General features: G+C 39.9%; 1 protein-coding gene and 1 pseudogene across 1 annotated transcript in view; one reads left to right on the forward strand and one right to left on the reverse strand.

The window, feature by feature from the left end:
• The window catches only part of TBC1D4 (TBC1 domain family member 4), a 220,356-nt gene that overhangs the window by 155,547 nt on the left and 42,727 nt on the right, over positions 1-22,082 (reverse strand). The gene's annotated exons all lie outside the window — the stretch shown is intronic.
• On the forward strand, positions 1,756-5,321 carry LOC129150072 (FAU ubiquitin-like and ribosomal protein S30; annotated as a pseudogene).

Raw genomic sequence — 22,082 nt, forward strand, 5'->3', positions numbered from 1 at the left:
AGTTAAGACTTCAAAAGTTGAATTCATTTTAGATATACTGAGTTTGGAGTGACATAAGCCATCCAATCGCAGCCAGCCCTGGTGGCAGGTATGGTGGGAAAAGTCCCAATGACACTAGAAAAAGTATTAGATAAAATTTCCCTGACAGGTGATTAAATCATCTTCAAAAACAAGTTTATTAAGCCATTTTTCACATAGGCATACCTATTCAGAGCACTTCTAATCTCAGCATTGTTTACTGTAAGGTTAAACTGTGCTTGTGAACACATAAATATTAAAGAACAGACCACCCAATGCAGTTCTGGCCAACAGTGACAAAGTGTGTATCACATTATTTGGCTTTGAGTATTTTTCTTACATTCATTGGCTTTTTTTCTTTGCAATTATTCTGGGAGGAAGACCACACTGTTTGGATCAAGGATATACTGGTAAAGGCTGGGCTAGTGAAAGAGGAACATTTCTTAGATTAAAAACTTTTACTTGATTGCTTCCTGATATTTTATGGTTTTGTACAAAACCACCTGAACCAAAAACAATCTTAACTTTTAATTCACGCTATTTCTGGCAGCAACGTGACACACTCCACCAGGGACTGAGGAAGACAGCAGCTCACATAAGTATCAAGTTCCTCCTAAATCATTTTAAAGAAAAGCATAACTACTTCCTTTTTTATTTATAACTAAAATTAGGAAGCATATTGCTTGTAGAAAGCAAACTCATGAAGAAGCTTAACAAATACTAAGTACAAAATCTTGATCCAGAAATCAAAATGGTTACTCTTTGAAGTAAATTCTGTGGCAGTCTTTCCTGTATTATCTCATACCTAGGAAGTACAATTTGTATAAATAAAAAGTAATCGCTGGCTCATTAGTAGAGATAAATGCACCATACTAAAGTAAAATTTTAACAATAGGGGAAACTGGGCAAGTGTGTAGGAACTCTCCACGCTATCTTTGTAACTTTTCCATCAATTTAAAACTACCTTAAAATAAAAAGGTTATTTTTGGGGAGTGGGGGAGAGGAATCACTGTACTTCTTTTTACTTAAAGATCACGTTTTGCTTAATATTATAAACCTAGCATCTGTTCAATAAATATGCATTGAACAAATGGGTGCTCAGCTCTGAATCATTTGCAAAGGTAACTGAGACCTGATGACAAAAAACCCACTTCCCTCTAACTTCCAAGCTCCCACAGCCAAGGAACTTAACGTTCAGGAGAGAAAAAAAATAAGACTCAGGACGCTGTAAGAGCAATACACAAAAAACACAAAGCAATGTCTTTCCCTTTCTCATGGGCCCCTAGAAACCTACTCTGTCAGGCTACATCTTCCTCTGGCCCGGGATTAAATCTAAAACAGGCCCAAATTGTGTGCCAGGTATTAGATAATAAAAAGTCCCTAAAAATAGCCTCAGTTCAGTAATTAAATACCCAGTCCACGTAAAAACCAAAGTCTGATGCCGGAGCGAAGTTCGGCATTGCCTCCCCTTGCTCCGGCCTGCTGCAGGCACAGAGCCTGCAGGGTGTCTGGGGCAGGAGGGCAGGCTCGCTTCCTCTCTTCCCTTGGACAGCCGATCTCCCCGGCCTCCTAATAACGGATACGCAGCTGCTTCTGGCCCCCTCAGGAGAGCTACAGGGGCAGCGAAAGTCATAACCGCCCTGCAAATAACTGGTGGGTTTGCTGTGCAGATGACCAAAGCTGACTGCTCATCCTTGACAAGCATGAATGCATACCTTCTTTGGACGGTCACTTACAATGTCACAGAACACCTCCCGCAGTGGAAAACAGTCCCTTCTCATCCACATCCTCTCCTCTGTCACTGGCGGTATCAGCCAGCTCCTTCCCTTTAGATTTCCCTGGCATGACTGGCACACGGTCCGCTTGCTCCCCAAGCTCCAGGGCGCACCTACGAGGCTCTCTTTGCCACCTTCTCAGCAGGATGGGGGCGTTGACGGAACACTAGCCGCATCATCTCCTATTTCCAAATCTCCTTTCAGCCTCAGCAGCCTCATTGACAGGCTGGGGGTGGGTGTGGAGCTGGCATCCCCCAACCTTGGTCCTCACCCTGCCCTGAGCAAGTCCTGCTTAGGAGGTGCAGCACTGTGCCTTGGACCATGAGAGTGATGGGCGCTTAGGACCTCAGCTCAAACAGAATCCCATTTTATTATCCTCCTGACACTGTAGCACAGATAGAAAATAAGAGCCATGAAAATGAAAACACTGTGTAGTTTGAGAACAGGATGCTGCTTCTAGCTTAGGGGATGGGGACAGGCTGGATCAAAGGCCTGTCTTGGGCCAGACCTTAAACTTGTGGAGAACAGGAGTGGAGCTGAGGCAGAGGGAGAGGGACACACCCACCGAAAGATACAGCCTCCTTCAGGCCTCATCTGTGGCTTCTTCCTTCAGAGAGTAGGAATTAATACATGAAAATCTATTTTAAATGGCAGTATTTATTCTTATTCCAGTGATTCGTGAGCTACCAATCCTTGTAAATAAATGCCCCAGATGGCATCTTGTTTTGTTCACTTTTCAGTTCCAACTCTGCTGACAGATAAGCTCAGAAATCAGTTAGATTTTTAGGATCAAAAATTGTCAATTATGAGTTATGTGACCTTGAGTAAGTCACATTATCTCTTCCACATCTGTCAATGTGATGATAACACTGACAACATCATAGGCTGGTGCCAAAATTAAATGGACATATGTATAAATCATAGTATATGGAATATAATAAAATACCTATAAATGTTGACTACTATATTTTATTACTGCTATTATCATCATCATTATTGTTAAAAATACTAAAAATTATATTTCTCCTGGAATCATAAAATGTTAGACTTGACAAAGACTGACTTATGAGTCATTTAGTAAAATTCATTTTAATTAATTTCCCAATTTTTAATTCAATCAAAGTTTGAGTGATAGCTTTTGTCACTGTCAACACTGAGCCCCAACATGCAGTACTTAGAACACCAGAGTATTTATCCTTATGGTCTATTAGGAAGTCAGAACGTTAAGAAAAAATGTAATAAAAGGTGTGGAAAAGCCAATCTAAATAAGAATCCAGATGGAGAGACAATTACTTCTCATGCCAGAAGGGGATGAATCTGGGACAGTTACGTGGATCAAGTGGAATCTGAGCTAGGCCCTGAAGGTAGGTAGGAATCTGCCAAGTGAACAAAGGGAGAAGAGAATCCTAGCAAAAAGTAAAAATAAAAAGCAATTAAAGGCATACGTTTAGCTATTAGGTCAAACCTTCTTGCTAATTAATCTAAGATGTGGCCTTTAATAAACCTTTCCCAAATATCTACTGTACCAGTTAGAAATTAAATAAGTAATGGGGATGTATGTACAGCATGGTGACCAGAGTTAATACTACTCTATTGCCTATTTTAAAGTTACTAAGGGACTAGAGATCTTAAATATTCTCATCACACACACAAAATCTGGAGAAGCCACAGTTCAGTGGCTTCTCCAGATTTTGTGTGTGTGATGAGAATATTTAACCAACAAATAGCTTTTCGTCCGCGCCCAGGAGCCGCACACCCTCGAGGTGACCAGCCAGGAGACGGTGGCCCAGATCAAGGCTCATGTAGCCTCGCTGGAGGGCGTCGCTCCAGATCAAGTCGTGCTCTTGGCAGGCACGCCCCTAGAGGATGAGGCTGCCCTGCGCCACGCGGGGTGGAGGCTCTGTCCACTCTGGAAGTAGCCGGCCACGTGCTCGGAGGTCAAGTCCACGGTGCTCTGGCCCATGCTGGAAAAGTAGGGGGTCAGATCCCCAAGATGGCCAGAAAGGAGCAAAAGAAGACTGGTTGGGCCAAGCCACAGATGCAATACAACAGACACCTGGTCAGCGCTGTGCCCACCTTCGGCAACAAGAAGAGCCCCAATGCACATCCCCAGTGGGGGGTGCGCAGGAGGCAGCTGATCGATGTTTCTCTCTCATCGATATTTCTAACTCTCTATCCCTCTCCTTTCCTCTCTGTAAAAAAAATCAATAAAATATATTTTAAAAAAAAAAGAAGAAGAGCCCCAATGCCAACTCTGAAGTACTCTGTGATCCTGGCTCTCTAGTAAAGCCACACAGCCCCGTCCAAAAAAATTATCTGTAAGTATGTATGGTGATGGGCGTTAAGCTGACTTACTGTGGTGATCACTTTACAATATATACAAATATCGAATCATTGTGTTGGACACCTGAAATGAATATGTTATATGTCTATACTTCAATAAAATTTTTGATTAATTAATTCAATTTAATAAAATACTTGCTTTCTAAATATTTACTTGACAGTATTTCAAGCAACGTTAAATTAAATGAAAAAAATATAGATAACATGAATACACGGTCCTACATAAATGTTCATAATCTGACTACTATAATTTGGATATTCTAATTATAAATAACTCAAGGCGCTTTTACAGTAATTCAAATTTGAATATGACCTTTACTTAAGCAGCCCCTTTACTATGCAGCTAATTTTACAATTCCCTCAGATAATTGCTTAAGAAAGTTTCGCCGGAGCTTATTTTGCTAGTCAAGTTCTGTGGAAATCTAAGGGGTGATTTGAAGCAATCGTCTGGCCTCTTTACCACTCTGTCCTCTTCCAAATTCCAATACAGGAGGGGGAAAAAGTTGACGTTTCATTCAGCATTCCCACATTCTTTCGCTTGGATTGCTACATTAAAAAAAAAAAGTGTGTATCTAGTTAAGATCAGGGATTTTACCAACTTTTTAGATTTACTCGTCTATTACCAGCTTTAAGAAAATATAGACTAAAAGAAGGGCAAGTATCTTAGTTCAGATTAAGCACACCTCAAAGTTATATGAAAAAAGCTATTAAAATAATGTTAAATGAGGAAAAAAATCTTCCAAATATTCTAACAGATGTATTTCTTAAATTACAATAGGAAATGAATGAGAGCCACCACATGGTAGTAAAGGGTTTACCACAATTTATAATCTTTCAAAGTTGAGACAGAAGCAGGCATCACAGCTAACTGTGGTCTCCCTGCCACCTTATATGTGCTGTGGTCTCCCATGGCCACCTTATATGTGCTGGTACATTTGGGCCTCACAGACTTTATTAAATCCGAAAACTCTCTGCAGAGTGCTTCCTATGTGCATGGTACCAATGCTACATGCTATAGGGAATATAAAAATAAATTATATGATACAGCAGCTCTCCTGGGGGGGGAGAGATTCATATATACAGCCACAGAATATCAAATATGATAAACCCTAAAAAACATGATGCCACTAGCACAGATTACAATTTCTGGAAGGATCAGAAGACCTCATGCAGGAAGAGGCATAAGAGCTAGATTTTGAAAGAAAAGCAGGATTTCACTGGGCAGAATTGGGAAGAACACTACAGGAACAAATGCAAAGAAAGAGGAGCGAGAAGAATGTATTGGAAGAATCCAAGTTACACATTTTGGCAGAGACAGAATAGGCCCAAGAGCCTCGGTCTGAGAAATTCCTCAGTGGCAAACTAAGAAGTTAATGCCAAAAGCTTCCGGAAAGGGGTGGGAGGTGAGCACTGGGCAGGGCAGTGGAAACAGGAATGGAAAAAAAAAAAAAAGAGAGACTTCTCTTATTTGAGAGACACTTGACCCCAGAGAAGTTCAAATGAATGAAGACCGCCACTACTCACCAGCTGCAGCTAGCCTTCTAACTCCACGGCCTTGCAAATTCAGAGCCGTAGTCAAATTGATGTAGTTCATTTATTATGTTCATAAGCATGGAGTCAGCATTAGTTTTAGATATTAAAAAGGATGAATTTTTTTTAGAGTGCTACTTTGAAAAAGTAATCAACAAAATGTCCATGTAGGTGTCTTACCTTTTGTAACAGAAACTACATGGGTCTCAAGTGAAGATTTGGTGAGACAAATAAGCAAGACATTTACAAGTACTTAATGCAACCTGAAATGCAGATACTCTATTTTCAAGAAGATAATAAGGAGGAATCATAAGCAGATCACTATTATAGGTTCCTGGAACATAATCCGACATAACAAAGAGTTTCAAATAACCTCACACAATTATGCCTTGTGAGGTCCTTGTGAATTCTACCCAACAATACTTTAAGTCACGTCTAATATAGTGGGATATGCCGATGCCAAGAAGACAGGAAGAGTACGAACAGTCCAAGAAAACATAAAAGCAGGAAATCGGTCAGGAAGAAGGAGAGAACAAATTCTAGAGAAGAAATGTAGCACATATAAGAGGTGAACAAGGCCTTTAGAAAATGGAAAGTGAATGAATACAAAATGCAAAGCAGTAGGAATGATTTAAGCAGATTTATACCTGGTTATTATTATTTTTTTATTTTTTAATATATTTTATTGATTTTTTACAGAGAGGAAGAGAGAGGGATAGAGAGTTAGAAACATCGATCAGCTGCCTCTTGCACACCCCCTACAGGGGATGTGCCCGCAACCAAGGTACATGCCCTTGACCGGAATCGAACCTGGACCCTTGAGTCTGCAGGCCAACGCTCTATCCACTGAGCCAAACCGGTTTCGGCTATACCTAGTTATTATTAAGAGCCTGACTTTAGACATTCCAAGGTCAACAAACAAAAACATCTTTCTTCATTCACAATTTAGATATGTGCTTATCAACAGAAACCCTACCTACATGTTCAAAATGAAGCACTAATAAAATCTTGGAAAGCTTTGCCACATTTGCTTTCCAAGTGTCCTTCAGAGAAGCAGTAAACTGGGGGACAACGGGTGGCACCACCACACCACAGGTATCTGAGGAGCTGCTGCAAATCTCATGAAGACATCAACGACACCTCAAAACAATGACAATGAAAGAAGCCACTTTCTCCACAAAGACTTTTCTTACCCCTTTGGCCACATTAATCTCTCCATCCTTGGAAATAACACTGCAGTTGGTTTTGGTCTCGCAGACCCCATTTCCAGTCTCCCGAACTGTGTGATCTTATCCCCCAACTGAGTTCTCAAGAGTCCTCAGGGACAGGAGTCGGGTCACACTCCTCTTTGCAATCTCTGAGGGCCTGGTATGAGTCCTCAGGACTTTCTTGTAGAATTGGAAACTCTGTTACCAAATTTTTCTTTGGAGTATATTTACACATGCTTTCCTGTTACAAACTGTTCTATAACAAGAACTCCAGAATAATTATTTTTGCTAAGAACAATTACACTTCAAAGGAGCACTCATGGTTACTCTATTGGTTGGGTGTGTAGAGTCTTGGAAGCAAACCATGACATGAATCAGCATATCACAGACTAATCAAAGAGAACTCTAACAAATCTTATTTTCAGTAAGATAATTTTAGGCTTGAAAAATACATGTACCTCATTTCCTGTAATATTACAAACAAGTAAGAATTTCCTTTCTTAGCAAAAGGAAACCATATTCCAAATCTATAAAAGATATGTGTTCTAAGGTTAATATTGTGACTTAGCTTAATCACTGACATTGGGAGAAATCAATCACTTGGGTTCTTTGTTCTTCCATTTCATCCAATATTGTACAAAGGCATTTTCTGCCCCCCACAGGTATATGGGGTACAAAGATTATGCACTAAAATGAAAAGTTAGTGAACTAGGCATTATTTTTAATGTCACCCACTGTAATATCACATACCTTATTCCAAGAGGCTAAAGTTGCTGACCCACATTATGAACTGAGCAAAGATGAAATCAACCTGTCCCCTGACCTCGTAGAGTTCCCTGGGATGCTGTCTGAAAACTATAGTGTTACGGAAAAAAATCAAAATAATTCATGCCTGAAGTTAAAAGGCCACCGCTTCTGTGACAGTTACTGGATGCCCTTCCTTTCTCATAACCAAGATGAGAAGCTGCATGTAACAATCCCAGATACAATCTCATTTACCCGCATCTTAAAATCCCCTTCGATAAGCACACATGTCAAGCAAAAATTGGTTAATTATTCAGATAAAAAATTAATTTTAGAATCAGAAAATATTGGAAGTTCATTTTAAAATATTGAGGATTCCTACTATAAATTTTTTATTATCAAAGAAAATTCTTTCACAAATTTAATCCTTCACAAGATTAAAATCCAACTTTTTAAAAACTGCTATACTTCTGTTATTCATTTATTAAATTACCTTCATAATTGTTCCAGAAAAATATGTGAAAAGGATATCCTCTGGACATTTATGTAAAGGTAACAATCAATGTAACATGCCTCCTAATAAAAAGAGTCTCTGAATCCTACCTGGTTTGGCTCAGTGGATAGAGTGTCAGCCTGTGGACTGAAGGGTCCCTGGTTTGATTCCGGTCAAGGGCACATGCCTGGGTTATGGGCACAATCCCCAGTAGGGGGCATGCAGGAGGCAGCCAATCAATGATTCTCTCTCATTATTGATGTTTCTATCTCGCTCTCCCTCTACCTTCCTCTCTGAAATCAATAAAAATATATTTTTTTAAAAAGAGTCGCTGAAAAAAAATTACTTCTAATAAAAATTGGGACTGATGGGGAAAAGCCCTCAATGCATTTCTAAATGTCACAAAATATTTAGAAGATCTTTAATTTGATCATTTTTCTATACAAGCAAAACAGAGACTAAAATCAAGTATCCAGCTACTTTTGGATTTTAAAATTGATTTCTGTACGTATGTCTAACCACCATCTGTTTATCAATTCTACTTTAATTTACCTTATAGTTTTTACTCAAATTAAACTTTTAAAAGATCAGGCCAATTTCATGCTAATGACCCAGCTGACTGGGAAAACATATTATAATGGCATTATACCAAAGCTAATCTTAGGAAGAAAAGTTTCAAAAAGCAAAACACTCTACATTGGAAGCAGAAACATTAGCCCAAAGTAATCACAAACTAGGTCTAAGTAGAGAGTTGGCATTTGCCCTCAGTCAACAGAAAGCAGCTACAATTTTACTGTAATATAATCTATGTTAACATTTAATTTATATAGCTAGATATGTATATATTTAAGTTTTCTTTGCTGTTAAAGCTAGTTATTAAGTTGCAGGTAAATATGTCAGTAAATTTCCATATAACTTATTTCCAAAAGAATGTGGCATAATAACATGTATATTTCCCCCAGTTATTACAGCAGTAAAAATACAGGAAGCACTGTTTTTAACAAGAGGTGGTTTGTTAGGACTACTGCCTTGCTACAGAAGTTATATTTAAGAAAGAGAGTTTTCTCTTTAAAAAATTTTAATAAGTCAGTAAAAAGAAAGAAGATTGAATAACCAAGGTGGAGGGGAACAAACCCAAGCAGGTGAAGACATCAATCAATTCCAGATATTAATCACTCTAATGATCCTCCGTACTGAAGGCTGAGGAAGAAAGACTTCTCTATGAGACTATAAAAAAAACCTTCCATGATACAGTGACTCCACAGCTACATTTTCTGTTGAGTCTCTATTTTAAGGCCTTTCTAGTATAATTCCTTTTGGCAGGGTCCTTGCTTTATTTTTATAACACAGGTTTTATTCTCTCTCAATAAAAATTAATTTTAGCCCGGCTGGCGTGGCCCAGTGGTTGAGCATCAACCTATGAACCAGGAGGTCACGGTTCAGTTCCCGGACAGGGCACAGGCTTGATCCCCAGTGGGGGGTGTGCAGGAGGCAGTTGATAGATGTTTCTCTCATCAATGTTTCTATCTTTCTATCTTTCTCTCCCTCTCTCTTCCTCTCTCTCTAAAATAAAATTAATTAATTTTCTAGCAACACTGATATGAAATTCTAGGGAGTATTCATCGGGTAAGAAGTGCTGGTTCAACTTCCTCCCTGATGGGACAAACACCTACACAGGCTCGGAAGCCGCTTGCACAGCCCAATGTCTGGTAATTACCACAAAAGGCTTTTGATCGCCAAAAACCTCATGAAACGGAAAACATCCCCAGATCAAAAATCTTTAAGCAAAAGTAGAAAAAATAAATATCTGCAAAACACTAACTTTTAAGTACCCATGTATACCAGCATTATTAAAACAGAATTTCGAGTGCAGGTCATGAGCCTTACACTCCTGGAGGTTGCGCCTGGCTTTCTTCTGTGTTTATACCTCACTGGGATCGTACGTTAGTGCTACATTCACTCTCTCCAGTTACTTACTCATCAACACCACTCTCCTCACTGGTCTCACTCATCTTTGCACCCACTTCAGCATTTCCAACAGTGCTTTATTCACGCTCTAACTAAAAAACCTTTAAAACATACTGCACATGTCTGTTTGCTTTTACTGTGCTGGTTAGAGGAGCAAAAAGAAAATGCTAAATTACTTTTCTAATAATAATTAATTTAGTAAATTATTCATCAATTTCTAATGTACTTTGGGAAACAATCCTCTAACAATTTAGCAACAGGAAGAAGGGCTGAAATAAGGAATAGACTGCACAAGCATGAACCATAAAAATAAAGTCAGGGAGTAAGTACTTAACACTTGGTGTAAAATTTATAAAACTTGATATTTAATAACTGGTCTTCTCTACAAGTATAAACACACAGGATATATATAATCTGCAGCCTTTATTACTGGGGTGCTTCTGTAATGTGGGGTTTGTGTGTTTATTAAGGTTTTTTGAGGGGAAGGCAAGAAATAAAGCAAGCAAAGCTCTCACGTTGCAGTATATATGCTTCATTTCAAGAGACAGATCACAAACATGTATCTATTTTTGTACACTCACCAATTTCTGATGGGAACCATCAAAGCAGATTTTTAAATATAAAAAAACTGAAAATTTACCTATGAAAAACTTCACGTTTTGTATACCATCCCCTGCATGTTTCTGCTCCATCCTTACTTTTAAAAATTATGTATATAATAATAAATACTGGAAAACTGGTGTGGTATTACTGAGCCGGTTCTATATTAGATTTTTTTCTCGAAAAGCAAATAAGTCTGGAATTAATACATAATGATTTCATTTAGCTCTTTGAATAAAAACAATCCTTTGATAAGCTAAAAGACCCTAGGTATAGAATCAGGGATTGAACATAACAGAAACAAAATATAATAGACAATCGAGGAACAATTTTCTTCAAAAATGGATTTTGGTGGCATAATTCCCTGGACTAGCTCATTCGTCCATTTTGAAATGGAGTCACCTGCTTCTGAGGCAATATTACAAAACCCGGCGCCTTCTAGGACCAACGCTTGAGACAAACATCTTCAGGGCAGATGGCGGGGGAGGTCGATAGGAGAATGTGAGCTGTCACGAAGAACCCCTCCGTCACGCATTTCCTATGGCTCCCTGTTTCCACCCTAAATGGCTTTGGTCTTTAGACGCCGACTTTCAGTGAGATGATGACAACGGGAGCCCCCCTGCCTAAAAACCCATGCATTCTAGAGATAAGAAAAAATTAATTATGGAAACTGTCACTGTCGAATCACCCAACTATCACAAAATCTCATACAGCACATGCCCAGATTACCACTACACAGAGTCTCCGGTGGTGACAATCCTAGCTTTGTGTGAGATTTTTTTTGTTTTTTATTTTTAAGCATCACTGACAAATTAAAACCATCACATTCTGTTTTCATGGCATTAAATCACCGGCTACAAAAAAAAAAAAAAAACAAAACAAGGACGCCTAAATGAGGCACCAGGTTCCTAGTCATAGTTTATAAGTATCAAGAAATATCAGAATAGCCCTGGCAGGTGTGGCTCAGATGGCTGGAGCATCCTCCCTCGGTGCACAGGTTCGATTCCCAGTCAGGACACATACCCAGGTTTTGGGTCGATCACTGGTCAGGGCACGTATGGGAGGCAACCGGTCGATGTTTCCCTCTCACATTAATGTTTATGTCTCTCTCTCTCAAATCAAATTTTTTAAAAAGAAAAATAAAGAAATATCACAATAGCAATTTGCTCAAACTTAGCATTTTATGCCTCTACATATGTGTGCATGCATGCTTCGATACAGGCACATTTATATAAATTAATTCATAAACAGGGAGGAAAACAATACAAACCTACATGTGACATTTACTCATATTGGAAGTCATTTCCATTATCAATGGAAAAGAGCAGACAGGCACACATGTTTATATCATTAACCATCACACGACAAAAAAACAAATATCCTTAACTAACCAAATCTATTCAGTTCTGGGGTCTGGATAAAGTATGCTTAGATACTAGGACTTAGGTATCCCAGAGTGCTGACAAAAGACCCCTCATCAAAGACCAGGCTCTCCATTGGCAGGCTCCCCCCTCCTCCTGTTCTGTGGTTTTCACCTTATGACCAATGAAGAATCAGCTCCACTACATGCGCTTAAGGAAGAGCCCAGTTCCACCATTCGATTAATAAGCCCAAGTCCTAGCTGGAACAGAACTTCTGGGGTGTGATTGTAAGACAGCGTGATCCAGGGCTAACAGGATCTTCTGGCCTGACCTTGCATAGTAGCCAAGGTTCCGGGTCTTGGCAACATCGTGCCATTTGCCAGCACTTCCATTCCTGGGCATTTATACTTCCGTCAGACAAGAAAGACTGTACAAATTTACTTCAAAAAATCCTTACTAACAGAACATAAAAGGAATTCATTTAAATGATCCTAAAATGTTTTTTAAATTTATTTATGTGGGACTGCTACTAAAAAATAAAAAAGATATAAAAACAACAACATCTGGGGCAAATTAGAGAAAAAAAGTTGATAAACCTTAACACACTTGCTGTAGACGGAACATTTGTGTCCTCTCCCAAATTTATATGTTGAAACGTATTCCCTCAATGTGATGGTATTTAGGAGGTGATAGGTCCTAAGACCCGAGCCTTCATGAATGGGGTTATGGGATTAGAGACCCAGAGAGCTCACTCTCGCCTTCTGTGAGATTATAGACGGAACCAAGAAGTATCTATGATCCAGAAAGTGCCCTCCCCTGCCCACCCCCGCCCCACCCCCACCCCCACCCCTGCCCCAAGACAGAGAAACTGCCAGTGCCTGCATCTTGGACTTCCCAGCCTCCAGACTGTGAGTAAAAGGTTTCTGTTGTTTGTAAGCCACCCAGGCTATAACACCTTGTTATAGCCGCACAAATGGACAAAGACAACACTGAAATGCAAAGAGGAACTTAGGAAAACCTCAGTCTGAGAACCCATAGCACTTTCAGATCACAAAGTACTCCTAAAGAACTTGAATAGAATGGATAGATTTTTAGATTAACTTTGTAATCCACATAATAAAGTATTCCAAGAATACCCACGTGGAAAAGGTGGAAAACTTGAGTTAGTCCACATAGAATGAGCAAGATTTCCAGACAAGGACAGAACAGGAACATTTATTCATTTACTATAGAAAGCATCCTGGTGAACTTAATGAAATAAAACTGTGACAAACATATATGACCCCTTGGGAATCCAAGTTTACCCAAAATATTCTTACAGCATCTGTGCCTATATCTTACTATGGATTCACTCTGTGACTGGACATTATAAAATTTATTCTGTAATCTGAATAAAGAGATGACAAAAATGACACTTTACGTTAGAGGACATTCCTTTTTCACTGTGCAACACAAATGTTCTTTAAAGGCTGACAACTTTCTACTCTGAAAAGTTTAGCACGGTCTCGTTTCTACTCTGGAGTTTCATGTAGCCTTGTCTCGTTGCTTTGAAATTAAGTAAGTGAATTTGGTGAATGCTAAATTAAATAGGCCATTTCTCAAGACAGTCTCTGCCCTGCTCCCTCTCCATCCCAAGCACACACTCCAACATCTCTTTTCTTTCTTACATCTCCTCTTCTTTCCAGACATACCCAAAGTGTCACCACTGGAATGCAGAAAGCAGAATGAGGAACCGGCCTACCTGGGAAGAGGCCAGGCAAGGGCTGCCCTTGGTAAGTGCTGCTGCTTGACACCAGTGTCCACTCCAGCTCATCAGAGGACGGACGGAGAAACCACCACCTACCAAACGTCACTATAGGTGCACATGGCCGTGTCTGCTTTGAATCTTTCATTCTTTCACTTCCCAGTGATGTGTGGATATGAACACTTGCTCCCCTCGGGCGTCCTCCCCTGGCACAGCACCTGACCCTCCCCGCACTCCTCCTTTCCATAAAGCCGCACAGCTCCTTCCTGAGGTGTGTTTGCTCGCACCTGCCTTCCTGCATGACTCCCCACAACCCCACCACCCTGACTGAGAATATCTTTGCTGCTTCTCCTGTAAAGACAAAGTGAATTTTAAGCCTTGTGGCTTCAAATGAGCTGAACTCAAACTCGGCTCATGAGGGGACCCCGGCAAATGAACACCCACGGCTTAAGCTACGCTATTTCTGGGGCGTCCCAGAGAGAATAAAAGGGAAACAAGGCTGTAATGGGCCTTACAACAGCTTTACTCAATGCTTCTAATCAATTACAGAAGATGGTCTAGAAATTAGGAATTTGCTAGTTGATTTGTATAATAATATATACAAATTATGAGCAATCTGAGTGTTGGTTCTTTTTGTTTCTGTGTAATTTTCATTCCAGAGAAATGAGAAAACAGATGGCATTTGTCTATCAAGCATATGGATGGTTGGATTCTAGAAGTTTTTGTGCATTTTTCTAAATTTTCTAAATGATCTTGATTACTCTAATGATCAGGATTAGGGAATAGATGTCATGATAAAAATAAATAAAAGGAATTTTACGTTACACACTTGTTACCAAAGATCTTTCTTAAGGAACTATTTGCCAATAGTTAGAAGTAGGCAGAGTCTTGCCTTGTCGTCCAATTAATTAGACAAACAATTATTGAGTATTTATACCGTGCCTGGATCTGTATTAGCTATTTATGTTGCAGAAACAGAACATAGTAGGAGATATAGACTTGCACACATAGGCATTTCAAAATAATATTTTCAGTATTAAGGAATCAAAAAATTACCATTTCACCACCATCATAGTAATAATAGATTTAGGCAAGAATCATCAATGAATGCTAATGGGTAATAGTTTGAAAGTACCTCCTCACAAATACTAACTTATTGTTAATCTATCAGTACAAAATCTCATTAACTTTTTTTATAAAATATGTTTTAATTGATTTCAGAGAGGAAGGGAGAGGGAGAGATAGAAACATCAATGATGAGAGAGAATCATCCATCGACTGCCTTCTGCACACCCTCTACCAGGGATCAAGCTTGCAACTCGGCATGTGTTCTGACTGGGAATCGAACTGTGACCTCCTGATTCATGGATCAATGATCAACCACTGAGCCACACCAGCCAGGCCTCATTACGTTACACTTGAGAAACCCGGTAGACACCATCTTACAAAGTGATAAAAGTTAGCATACACCATATAAGGTTGTATGTCAATTATATCTCAATTTTTTTAAAAGTTAGCATCACCAGTAATGGGACAAAACATCATATCCCTGCTGATACGATGCACTGAGAAGGACACACATCTGTGGTATTTCTTCTAAAAAGTCATACCCTAATATATATATATATATATATATATATATATATATATATATATATATATATAATATGCTAGGTGTACCTCCAACTGTCTGACTGGTAGCTATGACAAGTACTGACCACCAGGGGGCAGATGCTCAACAGAGGAGCTGTCATGATGAGTACTGGCCATTTACAAAGACATGGCACTGAGGACCTGGTGCTGACAAAGCAACACTCAGCTTCCCCCAAGTGGGACACGGGCCCCACCACCACCCCGGAGTGACACCCCACCAAATTGCAGCCAATGCTGCAGAGACTCCATGGCACAAAATGCAGCCCACAGCCCAGCCCAGCCCGGAAACAGTGGCTGTGGGCACCAAGTAATGACGTCACATAGCAACACCCGACTTCCTCTCCCTAGCGACTAGCCTCCTTGCAGTTTCTTCAGCCCAGGAACATGGCTTGCTTTATAGCCAGGTGCAAATATTTTACACTTTAACCAAATGTCTGTGAAGCGTTTTCCCGTGCCTCATCTCATTTGATCCTCACAGAAGTCCTGGAGTAGGTAGATAGGAGACTCGGTAGAATTCTATTTTCTTTTTATTAGCCAGAAAATGGAGATTTAGAAAGTTTAGAAACTTGACCCAACTGAAAAGAAGTAAGAAATGGTGGACCTTGAAAATGACTTCAGGCTTTCTCCCTGCACAGAATATAGTCAAACACTGCTGCAGTTAAATATTTTACCCTTTGTTCTCCCTGTGAGATCTACAATAATAATCTGCTTCATATTGATGTTTACTGTTGTGTTGCTTACAATTACTTGAAAGAGAAGTTGGGGTGCTTCACTGGGGTGAAAAAAGCTTAGCTACATCAGAAAGCAGGTCTAAGTAAGCAAGTTTATTCTTTATATATATAAAAGGCTAGGTTGATTGGTGCATTCATGATACATATAAAGCTCTCACTGGCGCCAATCGCATGCATGTGTTTCGATCTGTCATTGTCAATCATGAATTTGGTTTTGACACTTTTATTATAGAGAAAGGGCGAATAGCAATATTAAAATATTTCTTCTAATTAATTTCCTTTCAATGTGCACGAATCCATGCATCGGGACACTAGTTGAGGTAATGAAAGGGAAGGAAAGACTAAGGAACGATTCCAGGTTGAAGGAGTCCAGAGACAAACAAATGAATTGGATATAAATCCTGTACCTATGAAGGGTATCATGGAGGTCACTGACAAAATCTGAGTGGGGCCTGTGGACTACATGGTATTAATAGATCAGTGTTAACCTCCTGATTTTGATGGTAGCACTGTGGTTATATGAGTGTCTTTGTTTATAGGAAAAGCCCACTTAAGTACTAACAGGGCTAGTGGTAGAATATCACATCTGCAACTAATTATCTAATAGTTCAAAAAATTCATTAAAAATATGTAAGAATTATGCCTTACTTGGTTTGGCTCAATAGATACAGCGTTGGCCTGCGGACTGAAGGATCCCAGGTTTGATTCCAGTCAAGGGCACATGCCCAGGTTGCAGGCTCCATCCCCAGTAGGGGGGGTGTGCAGGAGGCAGCCTATCAATGATTCTCTCTCATCATCGATGTTTCTATCTCTTTCTCCCTCTCCCTTCCTCTCTGATATCAATAAAACTATATTTTTAAAAAATATGTAAAAATTTATGAAGAGAGAATTGTAAGCAAATTTGGCAAAAATGTTAACAAATGGGAAATTTGAGCAAGAGACGAGTTTTTTTGTAATGTTCTTTCAAAGTTTCTATAAGTCTGAAACTATTTCAAAACAAAATAGTTGTAAAATATAGTGTGTCTTTTTTTAATCTACAATCAGTTGGCTACAGTGTACACATTCCTTGTGTCCAGTTTATCACCTGGGAGCAAATTCCTTTAAGTTATAGTCTCATTACAGACAGTAAAAAAAATGTGGGGTTATTTCTAGCCCCTCCACACAAAAAAAAACATACAACTTTTCAAATTTAATACACTAAAAAGTTGCTGATGTCTTAAAAAGTCTGGCAGTTCTCCAGTGGATAGCAGCCTCTCAGAGAATAGCTAACTCACCAGTAGCAGCTAATTCCTCAAAAAAAAAACTAAGCAGGCTGCTAAGTGTCCTGACCTTCTCAGTGAGAAGTCACTGTTACTCCCTGTGAACTATTTGAAGATGCCTTTAATCTTCCTGGTTACTAGTAGAGGGCTGCCTAAAGAGTAGAGATGTGCTTAAAATCATTAATAAACCTAGTTCTTTTTAAAAAAGCCTTTCTAAACTATTTTAGAGAAACTATAGCTGCAATTATTGTAATTTGGGGAAAATTGTAAGCTTAGATGATACTCAAAAAAGCTAAACTAATATAGGGGGGAAAAACCTTTGGACTCTACAATCACACCCTAATTTTTCAACAGTATAAACTTTTTATCATCTTGCTTTATCCAATAACTAAAATGATGATGAATTGCTCTTTCAAAAGACAACTTCCGCCTTTTAATTTTCACAGTCAAGCCTTCCTCTTGAAGTACATATTCCATTAATTAAATTTTCTAAGAATTATTAGAAACTTATAACTCATAAAGAATAAAACATGCCCTAGCTGGTTTGGTTCAGTGGATAGAGCTTTGGCCTGCAGACTGAAGGGTCCCGGGTTCAATTCCAGTCAAGGGCACATGCCCGAGGTATGGGCTTGATCCCCAGTGGGGGGCATGCAGGAAGCAGCCAATCTATGGTTCTTTCTCATTATTGAGGTTTCTATCTCTCTCTCTCCCTCTCTTCCTCTCTGAAATCAGTAAAAATCTATTAAAAAAATAAAAAATTAAAAAAGCATCTGACCATTGTAAAAAAAAAATTTTCCAAGTAATTAACTGAAGCAATGTTTATGTTGTTTTCTCTAGAAACATTTCATTAACTTTGACTTAGAATATTAGCTGCTCCTGCAATACCCACCTTAACAAAACTCTAGTCACTTGCAAATATCTAAAAATTTTAAAATGAAAAGGCTCCAACCTAGATGTATAGAAAGGGGCAAATCCAATCAATGCCCACCATAACACCCATTGTGTAGGAAGCATGGCCAGCAAACGTGTAGCCAAATTCTTTACCAATAGTGGGTCTAAGAGGCAAGGACACACAAGGCCACATAACACTGAAAATTCAAGTTACAAGCAGTAAAACATTACAGAAAACTCTTACAATGTTAAGACTTTCATCCAAAAACGTGGCATGGCGCTTCACTTATTTTTTGTAACAGTTTAATGTCAACCTCATCCACTACAGATAAACAGTGGCTAATCCAATTCCCTTAGACTCATTGTTTACAAAATGTAGAAATCCCTTCTTGCAATTATGTACCTGTATAGTAAAAAGGTTACATGATATGAGGTAAAAAATATTTACGGTTTAAGATCATTTAAATGAAGAGCTACATTTTTTAGTGCCAAAGGTTTAATACTTTGTTTTATGGTGTTGTGTGCACCATATATTTTGAGAACAAAGAGAGCTTAGCTGCTGCAGCTGACGATAAGCTCTAGCAACAAAACTATTGATGTTTCTCTTGGAAAATCCTATAAATGTTTGCCATAGAGAAAATCTCAAAAAAAAGTGCCTAGTTCCTCATCCAAGAGATAATTCCAGTTTCTTGATGGAAACTTTAAGTAAAATTTGCTACATCTAAATATCCTTATACTAAACTTTATAAAAAGACTTAGTTCTTACTGTATGTATGCTGATTTTTATTCACTTCAGGCCAGTATTATGATAAAACTTATAATTTTTTTCTTTTAGCAGTTCATATTTAATACTTTGTCATCATCCTGAATATGCTTGATCTTTTAATCTTTTGTTCTTTCTCCTATGCAAACCATACTGTTCACTAAAAAAAATCATATTAATTATACAAAATAATAAGGTTGGTATGGAGAGTCCTTAACAGAAATTATAAACCACTGACTACGTCTGAAACTTGGTATAAATTGATAAATACTTCACTTGGAGTTGCTTAGAACACATCCATCAGTCTATTCTTTCTGTCCATTACTATTTTTGCTTGGCTCATTGTTTAGAAAAACAAATAAAATTTTAAGAGCATTTAATCAGTGTGGTAGGCAGAATAATGCCCCCCCACCACCCCCTACCCCTCCCACCCCCCCCTACCCCACCCCCCCAGTCAACAACATCCATGTCCTAATCCCTAATACTTTACATGGCAAAAGGGACTCTGCGGGTGTAATTAAATTAAGGGACTATCTCAGTGAGACTGGTGTCATCACAAGAATTAGAAAAGAGAGGCAAGGGAGTGAGAGAAGAAGCTATCACTGGAGGAAACAAACATCAGAGTGATGCAATCCCTGGAGGGGAGCCACAAGCCAAGGACGGCACCGAGAGTCAAGGCGGGTCCTCCCTGGAGCCTCCAGCAGGAAAGCAGCCCTGCCAACACAGTGGCTCTACCTCCTAAAGCCTATTTCAGACTCTGACTTCCAGAACTGTAAGACAACAAATGTGGGTTGTTTTCAGCCTGTATATCTGTGGTAATGTGCTACAGCAGTGATAGAAAACTAACAGTCATTTTTACTGGTGCTAGTGTACAATGTGTCAGTATGAAAGTACGTCGATGTATCTAAAACAGTCCAAACTCCTTGGAATACAGTATACCACATGTTAAAACTAATGTCTGACTTTGCACTGCATCTTTTACTAAAAGATTCTTTATACTTAATGAGCATAAAAAAATTGTGTGCAGGACTCTGAGAGAGCACACAATCATTAGACAAGCATTTTTTTTATCTACTTACTATGAGAAAGACACTGGTATTTTAAAGATGAACTATATAAATACTAGGGGCCCGGTGCACGAAATTCGTGTACTGGGGGTGGGGGGGGGGGTCCCTCAGCCCAACCTGCCCCCCTTTCACATACTGGGAGCCCTCAGGGGATGTCCTACTGATGGCTTAGGCCCGATCCCCACGGGAAGCGGGCCTAAGCTGCAGTCTGGCCTCCCTTTGTGGAAGGCAACCGGGCTGGTCAGGGGAAGGCACCAGCCCCATCACTCCGCTGCTGCAGCCACTGCCAGTCACCGCAGCCACCAAGGTGTTTTCATCAACACGGACTCCAGTCCCTTCACCAAAAAAAAAAAAAATGACAACTTTCTTTAGGCATTTTCAAGATGTGTCTTTCATAGGATATGCATTTCTTTCTTTTTTTTTTTTTTTAACCTCACCTAAGGATATGTTTCCATTGACTTTTAGAGAATGTGGAAGAGAAAGGGTAAGACAGAGAGAAACATCAAAGTGAGAGGAACACTTTGATTGGTTGCCTCCTGCATGAGCCCTTATCTGGGCCCCGGCCAGGGAGGAGCCTGCAACCTAGGTACATGCCCTTAATCAGAATCGAACCCAGACCCTGCTGTGGGCAGGCCGAGGCATTATCCACTGAGTCAAACCGGCTAGGGCAGGATATGATATTTCTTAGCCCTCCAGCAGCGGACCTTCGTTTTTTTCTCCAGAAGTGTGGTGGAAAAACCCTAGATCACCTTTTTGGATACTTATTACCCAAGTTACTAAGAATATTACCAGTGGCATACAGGAAGCTTAGCCAATGTGCAGTCAGAAAAGGTGTTTCCTCTATAGTTCACACCAATCGCGGGCTGGGCCCTGCCCAGGCCTAAAGCCTCTGGCCAAAGCTTTAGGCCTGGGAAGGGGACCTCCAGCTCCCTGTGATCACAGACACTGCCCATTGGGCAGGGGACCCCAGCTCCCTGCAATCCACCACAGGAGCAGAACCCCTCACAGGAGTGGACCCCCAGTTGCCTGCGATCCATCGCAGGCTCCCCGCTGGTGCCCAAGGCCAGAAAAGCCTCTGGCGGAGGCTTTCCCGGACTTGGGCTCGGCCACACCCCAGCGTCCCTGCCACAGATCGCAGGAGCTGATGCCCGGTTGCCTGCGATCCATGGTTTCCTGGTGGGTGTGGCTGGTGGGCATGGCTGGTGGGTATCGCAAAGGTACGGTCAATTTGCATATTATTCTATTATTAGGTAGGATAGCAAGGCAGAAATTCCTATCTTCAAGAAATTCCAAAGAATCATAAAAGTGAATGAGCATTTACAATAGGGTAAAAAGTGCTTTCATTGGAAGTAAAGAGGAAGGTATTTCAAGTAGGAGTGAAGAAGACACACGTGAAATGGTTAAATCTTCAAGGGGGGATATGTCCCTTGAGAAGTCTGAGGCTAAGCTGAGTCAGGTCACATTATGAAGTGGGCATTAGGCCATGCAAAAAATTGGACTTCATCTTTCAAGTAATGAGAAAAACAGCTGGGGTTTTTAACTAGTGCAGTGATTGACACAATTAAATTTTAGAGGGGGGGGGGGGAGGGAAACACTGCCTGCGATATAAAGAATATGAAGACTGCCCTAGCTGGTTTGGCCTGTGGACTGAAGGGTTCGATTCCAGTCAAGGGCACATGCCCAGGTTGCGAGCTCGATCCCCAGTGGAGGGCATGCAGGGGGCAGCCAATCAATGATTCTCTCTCACCATTGATGTTTCTAGCTCTCTCTCCCTCTCTCTTCCTCTCTGAAATCAATAAAAATATTTTTTAAAAAGAATCTGAAGACTAAACTAAAAGCAAGAAATACATATTGAAGACTGAACCTATGTTTACATCTCGACATTTTAATACTAATTCACATTCGGTGATCATTCACTTCTATCAGACAGGTGC

The sequence above is a fragment of the Eptesicus fuscus genome, chromosome 8, assembly GCF_027574615.1.
Source record: "Eptesicus fuscus isolate TK198812 chromosome 8, DD_ASM_mEF_20220401, whole genome shotgun sequence".
Taxonomy (NCBI): domain Eukaryota; kingdom Metazoa; phylum Chordata; class Mammalia; order Chiroptera; family Vespertilionidae; genus Eptesicus; species Eptesicus fuscus.